Raw genomic sequence first — 14,217 nt, 5'->3', positions numbered from 1 at the left:
AACCATCCTTTGATTGCTTTGACCTCCTCTACTGACTGAAGGCTTGGATCTTTTAATATCCTGTTGAGATTTGTTGTTAAGGATGCATTTCATCAGTAGTACTGCTGCTGGATATAGTTTTTTTTAAACACTGCCTTGATTTGGAATCTATATACAGACCATGAAAAACGCTGTCTGTCTCCAGGGAGGAAATGGCAGAAGGGCACCACTTAGTGGTGCATTTATGCTATGTACGTTTACCAAGCTCAGCATGTGACACACATAGGCCAACAAACAGAGAAAGGAATAAATTAAGAGAAAAAGGTTCTATGTGCTGCCATCTAGTTTTCTAGTTTATATTAGACAAACATTAGATAAAACATAAAAGAATCAAGGCAGACAAAAACTGTGTTTTTTTGAATAAAGAACAAACACAACATCTGCAGTTTGAGTATATGGAAAATTGCAGATTGTAGTGATGTAAACTCGGCGACCCACTGTGTTAGAACGGATGCTTTAGCTTTGTAGTTTTCTTTGTAAAATGTATGGAAACAAACCCTCAGGAGTTTAGATGTGAGGTCCTTATAACACTTCTAAGCCCATCTTTGTCTGCCCTCTGGCATCCTTTCAAAGAAAAAATCCACTCCCTACAGGAATTGACTATCATTATGTGCCTATAGTGCAACTTTGGCCATGGCTGAGGCTATAATGTATTCAGCACATTGATCAATAAATATGATTTTTGCCTTACTTGTCACTGCTCAGTGCATTCAAAGATGTGCTATATGGGAGGCTAGAGCTGGATAAAGTTGAAAAGGGCCATAACGTCCACACTTCAGAGACAGTTGTTATGAGACTGAGTTCATCAGTTCACCCCAACTGAAGCTGGACTTGCTGACTGAAGCAGGAAGGCAACACCACCACTGGGTATATTGAGGTGTGAAAAGAGTTGAGATAAGGTGGCACTGTAACCAAGTCACTAAAGCAAATAGAGAGCTGCAGTGCACCCCTGGAGTAGCAGAGTGTGGAATGTAAGATACAGAGCAGAGCTGGACCATGGCACTCAGCTGAAACTGTAAGAGGGGGGAAATTAGTTCTCAATTCGTGCACATGGAGCTTCACGCATGAATTGGCATGGGATTTAACATAAAAGATGCTGCCTCATTGTATTCAAGAAGTATGTTTGTTCTAAGCTCCTTAGATATTAACATAACAAAAAATCATAATTTCTCGGGCTTGAACATTACTGAAAGAGTGTTTTTTTTTGTGAAATCCATTGCTTTGTGAGGTCGGGTGCATCAAAACTTGGTTCTGGACTGAGTCGGTGGTCCGATGCATTTAAACTGTTGCGTTAAAGCCCCAGAAAACACTAAAAAACTCTGCTTAATCTGTGTACGTGTGGTTTGATTAGATTTGATTAACACTGACCTAACAATCCACCAGATTCTGATTCAAAAAAAAAAAAAAAAAGGTATGTGACTTCACTCTATCCAACTGAGCACTGCCTATTTCAAACCAATGAGGAAAAAAAAGAAATACAGAAATTTCTCATGTGAAATAACCTCAACTTGTTGTAACTTATAGTAAAAAAGACTGCTTGAGAAAAGGATTTTCAGGGCCGTTAAAGAGATCTGAAGGACACTTTAATACAAATATATTCAATACTATCATTGTGGAAATAATATGACTTGCCAGTTATTCAGTGATCTGCAGATCAAGAGCCTACTTATGAATGGATTTAGAAATTGGTAAAACAGTAACATAACATTAAGTTAAAAACATTCTGAAAAGCAATTTCACAGTTTGTTGTAATTTATACATTCATACACCACATACAGAGACACTGTAAGTGCTCACTCAATTGGTTTTTACAACCCACAGTGAGACAAAATGAAGTCTCCTTTGTCGTTGTGTCCTTTGTCTAAACTATATGTTGTCCGGTTATCTCATGCATTTGTTATAAGGACGCCATTAACATGTAAAGTAAGCCGGGTGCAACAGCTCTACTGACATTGTCGGATTTAGTTTTTGATGTGTATTGTACCCCTTTACAAGCCCTGCCAGAGTCTTTGACATACTGCACAACATATTATAGCATATAAAGTGTATTATTAGTTACTCCACAGGGATATGAAAATTTGAGTTGGAGCATGTGTATATATGGGTGCATCAGCTGGATATGTCTGGTCTAAACTGAAAAGCATGAAATGTTCATATAATTAAAATCAGTATGACCTCTCGTGTGTTTGTGTGTGTGTGGGGATGAGTGGACGTATGTCCGTGGTTGGGCAAAAAAATGATGCAACAAATTGCATAATAACTCTTTTTTATGTGCAGGTACAAAACAGAACATCAAAACAGGCATCATTTGGTCCAACTTTCAGATGTTCATGCTGATCATAGAACAAATTAGCATCTCCAAAACTCATAATTAATGATTCAGCAGGCCAGTCAAAGAAATGAGCCCACATGAATGATTAAATATGTGCTAACCTAATTTAAGGCCTAATCCATAATGAATGAATTACACTGTTTAGACATAGCAGAGAGAGAATGGAAAAGAGAAGGAGAAGATTTAGACATCAGAGGATAGCGACACTTGTGAAGTGACAAACAAATAAATTATTCTGCTTCTAATGTGTCAGCCTCACCATCACTTTAACTGCAGTCACTTTCAAGCCACAGCAACCTGGGGAAATCCAAGGTATAACCATGGCCAATTAAAACATGCTGTCAGTATGGAGTGAACTGAACTGGAGACTGAATTATATTATTTTTAGGAGTCATCATGTTCTTTTTATTAACCTGTAGAGGTTCACTGTTTTTCACAGCTAAAACTGTGAAAGACGGTCATTTAAGGTATTACCAGGTCTGTGCACGCGTAAAAGAGAGGGATAAGAGGGAGTTCGTGTATTATGTGCTACAGTAACAGAGAGAGAGAGAGTCAGCACAGTAATCTAGAGGTGAGGAGTAATATCAAAGAGAAGAGACGAGTGAAATCCTGGAGCTGCAGCCAACCAGTGCAAATCCCTGTGGAGGAGAAAATCTCAAAGTGACAGCTTTCAATTACAACAGTATGAGGAACTATTCGTGTGGATGTGTGTGTGTGTGTGTGTGTGTGTGTGTGTGTGTGTGTGTGTGTGTGTGTGTGTGTGTGTGTGTGTGTGTGTGTGTGTGTGTATGTGTGTACTAGCCTACCTGTCAGCAATTCTGGGCTTCACTGACAGTTTGATGTCACAGTCTCTGAATTGAAACTACCTCATGTACACACACGAAAGCCCACGGACACACACACACACACACACACACACACACACACACACACACATACACACACTGTTTCTCTCGTTTTCTTTTTCTTTCTCTCTGTCTTGCTCTCACATTCGTCTGTGGTGTATTCTCAGGTGTCTGGGTCGAACTGCTGTTGGACACAAAACCAAAGAAAGAGGAGGCCGATACTGCACACCGGAACTCAGTGTGCTACTGTACATTGTGTGTAGGTGTATGTAGTCTGTGTTTGAGAGTATGTCATGGATATAGAGTTTTCTTTGCAGCCTTTACGTCAGGGAAGGCTACAGGTGAAGAAAATAAAAGCAAGAACTATGACATATATTTGTTTATTTATTTTGCTTATTTAATAGAGACACTATGAATAAATATTGTTAAACAGAAAAAAAAATGCAACAGCAATAGTACATCGAGTCGAAGTTCATTTGCAGCAGCCCATGCCTGGTTAGGCTTGCAGGTTGTGCAATATCTTAAAATACACTATAGAATAGAATATAGAAAAGAATATGTCTTTATTTTCCACATACATACAATACCACATCATAAAAACAGAAAAACAAACACATTTAGAAACAGTTAACATCATTGTCTGTGGCTGTGCATAAGTCACTTTGTAGAGTTAAAAATATTAACAGCACTTAGGATGAAGCCCTTTTAAATACATTTTTAGTTGCCAGAGGGACTCTATAGCACCTCCCAGAGCTCAGAGGCTCAAACTGGCTGAAGAGAGGATGGGAGCTATCTGCCAGGATGCTCCTCGCTTTCTTACTCTTCTTTTCCGTAAAAAGTTGACTCAAGGGCTTTTCGAGTTTATCAGCTATTTTGCTTGTCATAGACACAATCCGAGAAAGTTTATTCTCAGATCTACAGTTTAAATGCAGCCACAGAATGTGGACACACGTGCAATACACCCATAACTGATTGTTGAACTTATCATCCCAAATGGGCATTTATCTGCAGCTATAACAGTCTTCATTCTTCTGGGAACAGCTTTCCACAGTGATTTTCGAACGTGGCTGCAGGGATTTGCTCTCAGCAACAAGAGTATTACTGAAGTCATTCAATGATGGTTGGCGATAAGGCCTGGCTCACAGTCAGCGTTCCAATTCGCCCCAAAGGTTCTTCCCCTCCTAACTCCTAAAATCGTTCCTTTATGGGCTTACTGTTCATGTTAAAACAGGAAGGAGCCTTGCCCAAAGTATTGCCACAGAATTGGAAACACACTATTGTCTAAAATATCACAGAATTAGGATGTCCCTTAACTGGAACTGAAGCTCAAACCATGAAAAACAGGCCTAAAGTACACAAAGGTATGTGTCTACATACTTTTGGCCATTCAGATCAACTTAATGTTAGGTAAGTATGATGTGTAAATAGTGCTAGGTTATTTCTATTCAATATTGATATTCAAGTTGCTTGTCATTATTAACAGCTTATTTTACAGTGGTGCCTTGTGGTGGCAAACATTTTACCTTTAAAAAAGGTGCAAGGGCAAACTGCTGTTTTACTGTAATGAGATAATTTTGTGAGAAGAAGAGAGGATTTTAGAATTCAACTTTAGAGTTAGAGTAACCACAAGGTGGCAGTAGAACAGCATTATTTTCTGCTGCAGCCTGGTGAGTGACTCATCGAACCAGAGGACCTGCAGCCTCTCAGACAGACAGAGAAGATAAAAACAGCAAAACCTGCTGTATTGACCCCAGTCTCAGGGCTGGAGCTCATCCGCTAACCTTTCAGAATGAAAAGCACACCATGGCTGCAGAGGCATCCAGATTTACTAGTTAAATATAAATGGAGAAGATCATGGGACAAAGCATCCTTAATAGAGGAGACGTAGAGGTTTAACATGCTGTCACGCTCTAAACCAGGCCAGCAGTCTGTGGCTTTGTTCAGACACTTTTTTTAGTGTGCCCTCTCTTCAAACCTTGCATCAAAGAAATCAATGATCTGATTTTGACTGACTGGCGAGAAGTGCTCTGGTCAAGCCAGGCAATCCATTGCTAAATCTGACCATTTAGAAGAAGGAAGAGATGCCTCTTAAGGATTTTGAACGAGCTCACTTGCTGTGAGGTGGCTGGTGAGGCATCGTTATGTAAGACAGCACAGACACCCAAAGATGGGGCAGAGGTTTGTTGCTGAGGCAGTTTTTTCAACTATTCTGTACTTTGTAGCAGAAATAATTTCTCAGAATGAGTGTTATAGCCTTGTCAATCTGAGATGATGGCCAATGTTAATACATTATTCAGCTGTTTATGGGACAGGAGAAGGGGGATTTTCATAAATAAACATCAAGGGTTAAGGTCTCTATATCATAGTTTTCCTCCGAAACACACACACACGTCTGTACTGTACCTCTGAGGACCTTAATTGACTATATTCATTCCCTTACTTTCATTCCTTAATGTCAACCTTCATCAGTAAATGCCAAACAATAACCGATTTATGTCTGCGCACATACATCCGTGTGTGCTACGACCAGATGCATGTGCTGTGTGGTTATGTGGGTGGGCGCTATAGGACAGCCAGGTGAATCGAGTGTGTGCTGTCCAAACCCTGCAGGAGCAAGCTAATCCTGGTTCCTGATGTTAATCTGAGTATTGAGCTTCTGTGTGGGGGGGCCATGCTGACACCTGATGGTGTGGAGGTCAAAGCTGTGTGTGTGTGTGTGTGTGTGTGTGTGTGTGTGTGTGTGTGTGTGTGTGTGTGTGTGTGTGTGTGTGTGTGTGAGTGATGCTCCTCTTGCCCTTTCCAAATGTCATAGAAGGGCCAACTCCTGAGGAGCAGGCCCATAATGTGGGCCCACACATTATGTGTGTGTGCAAGTGTGTGTGTGTGTGTGTGTGTGTGTGTGTGTGTGTGTGTGTGTGTGTGTGTGTGTGTGTATTTGCGTGGTTGTCATGATAATCTCCACTATTAAGCCCTTCAAACGCATCATTTCCACTGATGTCTGTGTGTGTGTCTGTGTGCGCGGACAAGAAAGTGTGTGCACATGTTTGTGTGCACAGTCTGTTTGCGTGTAACTCTCTCTTCTGCATCGCATTCTCTATTCTCTCATTGCATCTTTAATAATCATCGTCCACAGTACAGCGCAGTTCACAAACAAAGTCTTCAAAACAACATCTGCTTACCACAAAATTTCAAAATGGATGGATTTATATATTTTTCCCAAGTGTTTTATAGTTAAGTCTTGATTCATATTCATGAACAACTCTCCTAAAGTTAGAAATAAGAAAGCCTGTCAGGCTTTCAAGTGTCACTTTATGAAGTGAACGGAGACCCACACCGACTAGATTTTTTGAGTATTGCTAGAAAATAATTAGTTCACACATGTATAAAAACGTTGTGAAATTCAGCATGAACAATCCACAAGCCTGGCTTAGCTTCATGAATCCCCAGTTATGTTTTCACTCAGATTTATTCCTTACCCATGTGACTAATGTGGGTGAAAACAAAAACGAGTGCTCCATGGTGCTGGATCCAGGCTAGCATTGTCCGCCTACAGTCTGTCACCAGTCGGTCCTAATCTATTCCTTACGGCATAAAAAACAATTACAGAGCCACAGTTTTTGCTTGAGTATTGTTGACCATCATTGCCAAAGAGAAACAGAAAACGTATGCGTCAAGCATTGCTTTATGATGCTAATGTTTGTTTTTTCATGGGGACTTTTCAGCACATAATTTTTGCCTGCTGGGAGTGTGCAAAACATAAGACAATGAACTACTGCAAACAGGCAATATTTGATGTATTCCTTTTCTACTCTTTTTACTGCTTGTGACTCATTTTCTCTTTCTTCTCTTGCCTGATTTGGTTGGCTCCTACATTTGAGACAGAGCATGGTTTGTGTTACAAACACTGATTAAGCTGTCCAGAATTACAGGTATAATACAAGATTGTTTTTTTTACTTTAGCCCCCACACTAACATACGATTTTTACAAACTTTCAGTCAGAATAATTGAATGATTTGAGTTTCACAGCAGATTAAACTGCATGTCTCATGGTGATACGCACCTCAGGTGTGTTTATAAGCTTTCATTTGCAAAAACATTATAAAAAGAATTCAAATGCTTCTATATTCCTTTAGTACATTCTGATAAAAATGTGCATATTTACAGCTCTTAGAGTCAAACTCTGCGGGTGACTGGGAGCGGTGGTGGTATTGATGGCAGGGGGTTGCTCAAATAATGCCAAAATGCAGTTTATATAACAGTTTCTATGACAATCACAACACGACGGGTTGTTTTACTCATAGATGGAACCCATAATGATGGTGTTTGAACTCTTACAAACAGCAAAATACTGTCATTATTCGCGTGACACAGTGAAAATGCAACTTTTAGGTTTAACAAAGAAATACAAATACTTCACGGTGATGTTTTTACATCATCAGAGAAACAGATAGGGCACAAATAATGGTATATCTGTATATAATAAAAGCAAAACAACAATGATATAAATGTTGTATTTATATCTCTCATTTATATTCCTTCAAGATAAAGAATGGTTAAATAAGAAGGTTGGTGATATAGTTTATAGTTCTATAGCTTATTGTCAACTATCTCATGAAAAGACAAAAACAACAAATAAATCCAAGTATTGTCTGTGTAACCAAGACCTGATTGATATACTACATCTCATTCCTCTGTACCATAGCCCTCCATAGGCCTATTTCACAGAAACATGTTGACATGTCACAGTAGGTATAAATAATAAAAGGAATAATGGCTGAATTCAATTTAGCTGCTTCAGTTTCAGGATCCTGGTATTGTTCATGCTGACTCACTGTCACCCTGTCATGGCTGACTGGGACACTTAACAGAACAAAGCCATTCTTAATGTTATAAGAAACATGTGCTTTTACTGCATTACTAAATCAAAAATGTCTGCTGTGAAAAAGGCCTATTGTTGTCCAAAACTATTAAAAACAGACACACTGTTGCACTCGGTGACTTGTTCCATCATTACCTGGGTAGTCTAGTTTATTTTGGATCAATCCCATTTTAAAGATTTACATCTTATCAGTATTAACTATGTCGCCCACAAATTATCTTTATTTAGTTTGCAACAGAAATATATTTTCAAGGAAATGCTGACCAGATTATGTTTTCTAGTAACATAATAAGGAAATGTTGTTAATTTAGTAGTATATAACTATCTGGCGAGTCGCAAAGTATCAATACTGAATGTATCAGTAAAATGTTCACTTACAATGTATTAAAATATTCACTATTCTATTCAAGTGACACAGCATTATTAAACATTATATGGTTAGGTTTAACAATAATAGCAATGATAATTTGTTTATGTAGTAGCACCTTTCAAAACAAAGTTACAAAATGCTTCACAGAAAGTAAACAAAATGAAATGAAATACATCATACATCAAACATCACGTACGAAGCAAGATAAAATAATTTAGACATAATTACAACAAATAGTGTATAATCAGTTAAAAGTTCCACAGCTGAGAAACCTGGATACCTTTAGTGACAAGTCAAGATTTTGGAACTATTTGTAGGGCACTACCAGAGGATCTAAAGCAGCAATCGGGCTTATAGGGTGTTAGCTGATCACAGCAAGAGCCTGACCATTCAAAGCTTTAAATCAGTTCTAAAACAGGCAGGTAACCAGTGAAGGGCAGCAAGGATTGGTGCGATGTGGTCGCCCTTAGTAAGTGCTAAAAGCCTGGCAGCAGTACTTTATGTAAGTTGCTGTTTGTGGATGTTTCACGTGCTGATACCAGAATAAAGTGCATTGCAATAGTCTGGAGGACATGAGAAGGAGAAGTAAAGGAAGAAGAAGAAGAAGAAAAAGAAGGGGGAAACTCACCAGCCATTTCACACCAGAACGCACACCACACATCAGCTTGAGGTGCAAGGGAGGGAAACATTGAACCAATTACACTAGGGGATGATTAGGTAGCCAGATGGAGATAGCCAGGTTGGGATTTTTTCCAGGACACCAGGGAACCTCTTTCTCCTTGCGATAAGTGACATGGGAACTTTAATGACCAAAGTGAGTCAGGACCTTGGTTTAACTGCTGGATGGCATCTCCTACAGCACAACATCTCCATCACAACACTGGGAGATTGGGATTTTATTAGGACCTAAGGGAAGACAGTCCCCTACTGGACCACCAACACCACTTCCTGCAGCAACTTGTGTTCCCAGGAGGTCTCCCATCCAGGTAATAGCGAAACCCACACTTGCTTAGCTTCAATCATTCAGTAAAAACAGAGTACATGCTGGTAGCAAGGTTGATGTTTTCGAGATCTGCAGAGGACTGTAGGGTCATTATCCCTTTAAATCCCCTTGGAGACTTCATAATTTCTAAAAGAAAAAGCTGAGATTTTCCATTTAACCTCATATTCATTGTATTAAGTAGACCTTAGGCAGTTAGAAATGGATGTTAGTCAAGCTCCTGCACTTTTTATAAATTAACAGCAAGCACATTGCTGTTGTCAGTAAATACATTTCCATTGAATAGTGATACTTAAATGTACAATTTCAGAAAGATATTGAGTCCCTTTCTCAATAATATATTTTAGTTAATAGGAAAAGTTTTTTATGATAATGAAATATTTATTTTCCTTCAAAATCTATAGTAAGTAGATGGTTTGCATAAAATCCAACAGTAAAGATATGTAGTCAAACTTTCAAACACTGCTATTTAGTCCTTATTTGTTTATAGAAATCACTTGCTGCAGTTGTTTCAACCTCCAGTGAAGAAAGACAGAATAGTGGTAATATTACTGATTACATTAGCTGTTTTTTTTAAGGAGCACTTACCCCATAATGACATGATGCACTGCAATTTCAGGGACACATGAAAAATGTTCAGTATTATTATGAAAATGATATATAAATGATCAAAATGAATTGTTTCATCAAAAAGCAATAAGAACATATACAACGTATTTTAGTTTTGTATCATTTAACCACTTATTATTGAAGTTAGCAGAGCAGCTTGAAGGACATCCCAAAATCACTTACACCCCATCAAAGAAAATTATGGAAACACCTTACAATCGACTTATCATTGTACTGATATGTGTGTGTAAATGTGTGTTTGGCCATTTGAAATAAAACCTCAAAATTTCATTTTGCACTATGTTCAAGATGCCTGAGTTATTCCGATGAGGACGCCAAAGGCACTTTCAACCCTGTGCCACTTTATTCACCTGAGAATTAGTCCTACGATACGAGACGATTGGAGAGCTCAGCGCCTAACGATTGTCTGGGGATTTCTGAATGCAAAGTAGTTGCTTGAATGGCAGCAAGAATGGCTGCTTACAAACATATGCCCCTTACATCAAGGACACGCCTTAACTAAAATGTTGCTCTAACTCATTCTCCTCTGTCATGAATCAACTGGAAGTATAGTGAATCACTATGAGAGCTTTTTACAACATTAAAAAGCAACATTATATGGTATGACAGTTTTTACAAGCACACAACTGCATGTCAACTCACCTAAGACTTTGGATTGGTTTTGCAATTGTTTTTTTCTCTAATTGTTTCCACTCAGTTTTAGCAATGAAAGCCATGAGAAAGTTGTCAGTCTCTTTTGAGCAAAGCATGTAAAGACTGGCTTGTGAGTCTGCCTGAAAATCAAAAGACAACTCTGAGTGAGTCAAAAAGTACAAGTAGGTTAGTGTACTCTTGTTCTTGACGTTATTAGACAAGGCCTCCAGCAGGACATTTTTGGCATCTCATAACAGAAGAAGAAGGATCTGTTTGACGGACAAGAGATGAACCAAATCCAGAGTCACTTCAGTGATTCCAAAACAGTCTATTGCTGATTAAGACATTGTGGTCCACTGTGTCAATGGCTGAACTAAGGTTGAGTACAGGCCTAAGCTAGGTCATTGGTGACCTTGAACAGAGCAGTCTCACTTTAGTTAACGAAAGAAGTTTGGTTAAGGTTAGGGAAAGACCATGGTCTTTCATGGTTTCATATAAAGTCCTCAGTGACTAGAAGCTAAACTTAGAAACAGACAGGACTCAGGATACAAACCCCAGTCTCTGGTGTCAAAGTGGCACTTTGTTGGCTGATTGTGTAACCCGACTACTTACCTGCAACTCCTGTATGGTACATGAATGTAGCACTGTATTATCAAAAAAAACCTGCCTCTGAACATAATCCAGGGAGTGATTTGCGAGCACAACATAATTGGGGAAACCAATTTATGAATAAAGAAGCATCATTTCTAGGAGATGGGGTTGTCACTAGGTATGAAAGTCCCACACATGGGAAGTTGACAAGTATTGAGAGATTGGCTAACAAGTATTGGTTCTGTCCTTTTCGTGGGATTTTTGTTCATAGTGAGAAAGAAATATAGAGGCTATCCATATGCTTTACATGACTCCTCCATGGCATTTCTCTGCTTTACTCTTAGTATAACAACATTCGGAGTAATCACCTGTTATTGTATTAAAATTACTAAAATAGCACAATTTCACTAAAGCCACTCATATCCACTCCTATTTCTATTCTGGGCCAACTCACTCATGTTTTTGTAAATTCCTCTTGTGTTCCAGGGTGGATCATTGTGTCGTGGGAACCATAAGGGTAAGTCACATGTGTGTGTATGATTGTGTGTGTGCTTGCATGTTTATGCATGTCTGTGTGTGTGTGTGTGTGTGTGTGTGTGTGTGTGTGTGTGTGTGTGTTTTAGTGCTTAATTTATTCAAGAATTCCCCTGATATCAACGGGCACATTGCTTTCCCAGCCTCTCTCACAATCCTCTTCTCCTTTTATAAGTGTTTCCCAGACCAAAATGGAAAACCAATTGAATAATGAAGTACAATCTGATACAATACTTCATGTATTTTCCCTCTTACCATTTCCAGTAATGAGGCAAACAGGGTAGCTTAATAGGCTGTTTAGGTTGGACATTATTGATAATTTACAGGCCACCTCTTTAGAAGCTGAGAAAAAGAGACACATTCATATACTATCCAGTATACCTCCACTTGTTTGAATTATAGAGTGTAATGGGTAATATTTCTGCTAAGTCAATGGAACAAAATGATAATAAAATGTACCCACAATGTTGAGACAATGGGGACCTTTAAATATGAATTTTATTGTGATGGGTCACTTCCTGTCATCTCTCATCCAGTCACTTCCTGTGACCATAATCTGATACAACTTGATGACACAGTGGCCAGGTATATAAACTCTTGGTAAATGCGCCCAACCCCCCATGTGCACCCACCCACCCACCCACCCCCACACACACACACACACACACACACACACACACACACACACACACACACACACACACACACACACACACCTTTTTTTCCCCTTTAGTTCCTTTTAATTAGACTGTATATTGTGTATTTGCATCTGTTTTGCCTTTATTATCTTTTTAATAAATTATTGTGTTTATACATGGTGGCCTATTTAATTTCACACAAGAGTGGGAGATACCAGCCCCTTATATGCAGAATTCTAAGTCCTTCAACTTACAAGCTATTAATAATAATTTTGGTTCTAGTTGTTAATTTAATTATTAATCAGAATTTATAATTAATATTGATATTTATTATCAATATAATCAGTTATTATTTATTATCTTTTGATAATTAATTTAATTCTATATAATATTATTTTGATAGCCATAATTAATTGATTACCCCTTTAAACCATTGTTTCATCAACAGATGGTGCCACTGTGTTTACATTAGCACCTACAACAAAATTCATATTTCAGCCCATATTCTTATTCGGAATAAACAACCTCTTGTTATGTCATTTGTCCTTTTGTCATACTTTTTTTTATCACAAAACATAGAGTCATAGATTGCGTGATGTCCTTCATGCGTTAATGAATTTTCTTCGCAAACTGGGTGCAGCAGAACAAACTATAAACAACAATCGCCATTATCCCCTTATAAAGTTGTTCTGGCATCTTAGCAACATTAGCATTCACATGGAGCCGTGCTTCTGTCCACTTGATGAATGTAAGTCTAAAAGCTTTCTCACTCCCCTTTTAGTTGTTTCCACCACCAGCTGAGAAAAAATATCTGTCTCTTCAGCTTTCCAGACACTCCACCTAGTTGCTAACTTTGTCTGCATGTCATTTGGTGTGGGAAGGTAGTGTACAGTGTTTTGATCTAAGCCTGTGTTTGCTGAAGAAAGGTGCCTGCTGCCGAGCATAAAATAAGACTTTGTGGGTTACAAACCTAAACAAATAGATAAGATAAGCTAAATTCCACATATAGTCATTTGATCCATTGTAATAAAAGTAACACGGTCCCAATAACACAATAATAACACAATAACAATGTGCTTACAAACTGATGTCTAGCATAATGTTCGTGCTCACCATCGTAGTTTAGCCTGTTAGCATGCTAACATTTGCTAATTAGCACTAAACATAAAGTACAGCTGAAGCTGACGGAGAGGTCATTTGTTTTGCAGATATTTGATCATAAACCAAAGTATGGAACTAGGGCTGCAAAATTAATTGAAATATTATTGAAATCACAATATGGCTAAGTGCAATATGAAAATCGCAGAAGCTGCAGGTTTTTTTTAAATTAAGGTAAAATGTGTGACAAAACAGCATTATAATGAATTAATGTAGTTCTGCAGAGATGCCCTGACCTACAAATCTTGTTCTCCAGATATAAGAAAACATATATTGATTGACTGATTGATTGATTGAGTGAGTGACTTTTCAGTGAAAATTTTGTTTGAGATGCAAACATTACCATTCCCACACTGACCGTGAATCAAACTGCAATCACAATATCTGTCAAGATAATCGCAATATTATGTTTTTACCATATTGCGAAGACCTATATAACAGCCAGACTGTTCGTGTAGTGCAGGTTTAAGTAATTTAAATGCTGTGAGGATATGACTGCAAGAAAACCTCACACTATTTAGATCACTAGGCAAATGGTAATAGGAATGTAGTGCATGTTGTTGCATA

Source organism: Dicentrarchus labrax, unplaced genomic scaffold (assembly GCF_905237075.1).
Source record: "Dicentrarchus labrax unplaced genomic scaffold, dlabrax2021, whole genome shotgun sequence".
Taxonomy (NCBI): domain Eukaryota; kingdom Metazoa; phylum Chordata; class Actinopteri; family Moronidae; genus Dicentrarchus; species Dicentrarchus labrax.
The sequence above is the reverse complement of the archived record's forward strand: the minus strand, read 5'-3'. Positions refer to the sequence as shown.